Below are 5,630 nucleotides of genomic sequence, written 5' to 3'. Positions count from 1 at the left end.
CACAAATGGATATGATCTGGTGGCCATTACAGAGACGTGGCTGCAAGGTGACAGGGACTGGGAGCTGAATGTCCAAGGGTATCAAGTGTTTAGGAAGGATAGGCGGGAGGGAAAAGGGGGTGGCATAGCTCTGCTGATTAAGGATAGCATCAGGGTGGTAGCAAGGGATGATATTGGAGCCAAAGAGCAGAAAGTGGAATCGTTGTGGGTGGAGATTAGGAACAGCAAAGGGAGGAAGACGCTGGTGGGTGTCGTCTATAGGCCCCCGAATAATGATCTGGAGGTGGGGCGGGCTGTTAACGCGCAAATAAGTGCGGCATGCAGGAATGGGACGGCCATAATTATGGGGGATTTCAATCTGCATATTGATTGGTCGACCCATGTTGGACGTGGTGGGCTCGAGGAGGAGTTCTTGGAATGCTGCCGGGATAGTTTCCTTGAACAGTGTGTGTTGGAGCCGACGAGGGAGCGAGCTGTCTTGGATCTGGTGTTATGTAATGAGGCGGGTAGAATCAGGGACATTGCGGTGAAGGATCCTCTTGGGGAGAGTGATCATTGTATGGTGGAGTTTCTGGTGCAGATGGAGGAGGAGAAAGTGGGTTCCCGGACACGCGTCCTTTGTTTGAACAGAGGGGAGTACGGTAGGATGAGAGAGGAATTGGCGAATGTGGACTGGGGGAGCGCGTTGGAAGGTAGGTCTGCTGAGGAGCAGTGGAGGACTTTTAAGGAGATCTTTCTTGGTGCTCAGCAGAAATTTATTCCGATGGTCAAAAAGGATTGTAGGAGGAGAGGTAATAAGCCGTGGATAACGAAGGAGGTGAAGGAAAGTGTTAAATTAAAAGCAGAGGCATTTAGAGTAGCTAAGAGTAGTGGGCGAGAAGAGGATTGGGAGAGGTTTAAATGTCAACAAAGATTGACAAAGAAATTGATAAAGAAGGGTAGGATAAACTATGAAGCTGGGCTAGCACTTAATATAAAAAAGGATAGCAAGAGTTTTTATAAGTATATAAAAAGGAAGAGGCTGGCTAGGGTGAACGTTGGACCCTTAGAGGTTGAGAAGGGGGACTTAGTGGTAGGGGATGGGGAAATGGCTGAGGTCTTGAATAACTTTTTTGATTCGGTCTTCACGGATGAGGACGTGAATAATTTGCCGGGTGTTAGCGATGGAAAGGTGGTAGGACTGGAGGGTCTCGATGACATTACTGTTACTAGAGAGGTGGTGCTCGACAGACTGGAGGGGGCTGATTGTGGACAAGTCCCCAGGACTGGATGGAATGCATCCGAGGGTTCTGAAAGAAATGGCGGAGGTGATAGTGGATGCCTTGGTGGTTATTTTCCAGACGTCGCTGGATTCCGGGGAAGTGCCGGAAGATTGGAAAGCGGCTAATGTTACGCCGTTGTTTAAGAAGGGTACCAGGCAAAAGGCGGGGAATTATAGGCCGGTTAGTTTAACGTCTGTTGTAGGTAAAATGTTAGAATCCGTCATCAAGGAGGAAATAGCGAGGCATCTTGAGGGGAATTGCTTGATAGAGCAGACGCAGCACAGTTTCGTTAAGGGGAAGTTGTGTCTGACAAATTTACTTGAGTTCTATGAGGATGTGTCTAGGGCAGTGGATAGAGGAGAGCCGGTGGATGTGGTCTTTCTTGATTTTCAGAAGGCGTTTGACAAGGTGCCTCACAAGAGGTTATTGCAGAAGGTCAGGGGACATGGAGTTGCAGGTAGGGTGTTAGCGTGGATAGAGGACTGGTTGTCAAATAGGAGGCAGAGAGTGGGGGTCAACGGGTGCTGTTCGGATTGGCGGTTGGTGACTAGTGGAGTGCCTCAGGGGTCGGTGCTGGGGCCTCAGCTATTTACCATTTATATAGATGATCTGGAGGAGGGAACCAAGTGTATGGTGTCGAAATTTACTGATGACACCAAGATTGGTGGAAAGGCAAATTGTGCGGAGGGTGTGGAGAGTCTGCAGAAGGATCTAGATAGGCTGGGCGAATGGGCCAGGAACTGGCAAATGGAATTTAATGTTGGCAAGTGCGAGGTGGTACACTTTGGTAGGAATAATGGTAGGAAGGATTATTACTTACGTGGAGAAAAACTGCAGCAGGCGATGGTGCAGAGGGACCTCGGGGTCCTTGTGCATGAGTCGCAAAAACCCAGCTTGCAGGTGCAGCAGGTGGTCAGGAAAGCGAATGGGATGCTGGCCTTCATAGCGAGGGGGATTGAATATAAAAGTAGGGAGGTCTTGCTGCGGCTATATAGGGCATTGGTGAGGCCGCAGCTGGAGTACTGTGTGCAGTTTTGGGCGCCGTACTTACGCAAGGATATTTTGGCCTTGGAGGGAGTGCAGAGGAGGTTTAAGAACATAAGAACATAAGAAATAGGAGCAGGAGTAGGCCATCTAGCCCTTCGAGCCTGCCCCGCCATTCAATAAGATCATGGCTGATCTGTTGTGGCTCAGTTCCACTTTCCCGCCCTCTCCCCATAACCCTTAATCCCCTCTCTTATCAAGAACCCATCAACCCGCTTCTTAAAAATATTTAGCGAGGCAGCCTCCACCACTTCAACGGGCAGAGAATTCCAGAGATTCACCACCCTTTGAGTGAAGAAGTTCCTCCTCAACTCCGTTCTAAACCGCCTCCCCTTTATCTTGAGGCTGTGCCCCCTAGTCCTACTGTCTTTTTTGAGCGGGAAGAGTCTCTCCACCTCTATCCTATCCATCCCATTCATCATCTTATACGTCTCAATGAGATCTCCCCTCATTCTTCTAAACTCTAACGAGTACAAGCCTAGTTTATTCAGCCTCTCCTCATAGCTCAATCCCCTCAACTCCGGTATCAGCCTAGTAAACCTCCTCTGCACTCCCTCCAGGGCCAAAATATCCTTGCGCAGGTGCGGCGCCCAAAACTGCACACAGTACTCCAGCTGCGGCCTCACCAATGCCCTATACAGCTGCAGCAAGACCTCCCTGCTTTTATATTCAATCCCCCTCGCTATGAAGGCCAGCATCCCATTCGCCTTCCTGACCACCTGCTGCACCTGCAAGCTGGGTTTTTGCGACTCATGCACAAGGACCCCGAGGTCCCTCTGCACCGTCGCCTGCTGCAGTTTTTCGCCACGTAAGTAATAGTCCTTCTATAGTCCTACTAGGCTGATACCAGAGTTGAGGGGGTTGAGCTATGAGGAGAGGCTGAATAAACTAGGCTTGTACTCGTTAGAATTTAGAAGAATGAGGGGAGATCTCATTGAGACGTGTAAGATGATGAATGGGATGGATAGGATAGAGGTGGAGAGACTCTTCCCGCTCAGAAAGGACAGTAGGACTAGGGGGCACAGCCTCAAGATAAAGGGGGGGTGGTTTCGAACGGAGTTGAGGAAGAACTTCTTCACTCAAAGGGTGGTGAATCTCTGGAATTCTCTGCCCGTTGAAGTGGTGGAGGCTACCTCGCTAAATATTTTTAAGAAGCGGGTTGATGGGTTTTTGATAAGAGAGGGGATTAAGGGTTACGGGGAGAGGGCGGGAAAGTGGAACTGAGCCACGACAGATCAGCCATGATCTTATTGAATGGTGGGGCAAGCTCGAAGGGCCAGATGGCCTACTCGTGCTCCTATTTCTTATGTTCTTATGAGTGTGTGTGGAGTGAAGGCTTACAGGCTAGTGAGGAATTCAGCAATACCACAGAAACTGGGGGACAATTCATTTGTGGATTTAGTTAATTTGTTCAGAATCTCCATAATTCTAAGCCCTCAGTGGTTGTCCAGTGGTACAAGTCCCATTGTCATTTTCATAAGGTGGGATAATCTGTTGTTAACTCTGTTGCTGAATTAAGACAAATCTCTGAGCAGTTTGGAGAAGTATTGGAAACGTTCTTCAGGATAGCTTTGTCTCTGGCATTGATGAGGACAGCATTCAACTTTATTTGCTGGGAGAAGGCTGCAGAAATTTCTCAATGCATGGAAGTGGCTGCTAGCCATGTAAAAGATATTCAAAAGGCCAGTGGCGGTGCACAGCAGATTGTACATAAGAAAGAGGCTGCAAGCAAAAAGGTGAAAGCAGTGGAATATTTTGGTACGGAGGGACACACTATTATTGCAAATTTATGGGCACTGTTGTTGTCATCATTGCAACAAATAGGGTCATTTAGCAAAGCAATGCAAGAATATTAAGAGCAAGTCGAAGGCTGAACAAAGAAATTCAAATTCAAAATAACTTTAGTCACCTGTGCATCATCTGAAAAGTTCAGAGCAAGCAGGCAGAGGAGCATTCTTACAGTATGGTTATTGTGTGTGACGACTGTGTGGAGTTTATCTGAGCTACAGTGGAGATCAATGGAAAAGAAATCAAGATGTAGATGGACACAGAGCCTCTGCATCTGGATTAAATGAAGAGACCCATAAGAAGACTTGGAGCTCTAAGCAGGTGCCAACGCTTACTCAAGCAGGGCCTAGTTACCAAGGCATGACTGGCTCAGCTAAAATTCTGTTGAAATTGGGTGAGATTAAGCACACAGGTGACAGGATGTCATTCAGAAATATCCTGAGTTTTTCAAAGATAAACCGGATACATTGCGTAGCACTACAGTTAAGTTGTTCATAGATCCTCAGGCTACATTTCACTTTTCCAAGCCCAGTGCTCTATGCCAGAAAGATAAAGTAACAGACAAATTGCAGAGCTTGGAAACATTGAGCCCATTCAGTTCTCAGGACAGTTCCAATTGTTCCTATTCTTAAAAGTGATAGAACAATGCGCATATGTGGGAATTACAAACATACAATTAATCAGGCTTCCAAGCTGGATGCTATCCATTTCTACAGGTGGAAGACCTGTTTTAAACCCTTGCAGGAGGCAAGATGTTCTCAAACATGACATGAGCCATGTGTACCAGCAGCTTTTGTTAAAGGAAAACTCAAAACAGTATGTCACAATCAACACTCAGAAGGGTTTCTTCAAATACAACATCTGGAATGTTCTCCAGTTCGTGAACTCTTCAGAGGACAATTGTTGCAGGGGATTCCTTATGTAGCAGTTTATTTGGATGACATGCTGATCACAGGAAAAACTAAGGAGGAGCACCTCAGCAACCTGGATCAAGTGTTAAAGAGATTTTCAGAGGCAAGACAGCAAGTGCATTTTGCAGGAACAGTAATATTTGGGTCACAAAATCATAGTGTAGGGTTCATCCAAATTGGAAAACAAAGTCAGAGCTATCAAGGAAGCGTGTCTGAGCTCAGGTCATTTGTGGGTATGGTAAATTACTAGAAGTTAGTGCCAGACCTTTCAACGGTGTTGGTGCCACTGTATTTACTATTTCACAAAGAAACAAAATAGAAATAGGGGCCAGCACAAAAGAAAGCTTTCAAGGAGCTGAAAGTGCTGCTGTAATCAACTAATCTGCTGTTTCACTTTGATCAAGCCAGAGAACTCATTCTGTCCTGTATTGCCTTGCCCAAAGGTGTTGGGGCAGCAATCTCTCATTGAATGGAGGACGGCTCAGAAAAAAACATCAGTTTTGTGTCACATATGTTGACAATAGCTGAGAAGAGAAGAGATAAAGAAAGGTCTGGCCATCATTTTTCCTGTGAAACGGTTCATCAGTATTATTATGGTTGTTCATTTACAATATGTACTGACCTT

This window comes from Carcharhinus amblyrhynchos, chromosome 9 (assembly GCF_965287045.1).
Source record: "Carcharhinus amblyrhynchos chromosome 9, sCarAmb.v2.hapA, whole genome shotgun sequence".
NCBI classification, from domain to species: domain Eukaryota; kingdom Metazoa; phylum Chordata; class Chondrichthyes; order Carcharhiniformes; family Carcharhinidae; genus Carcharhinus; species Carcharhinus amblyrhynchos.
Note: the sequence above shows the minus strand (reverse complement) of the source record.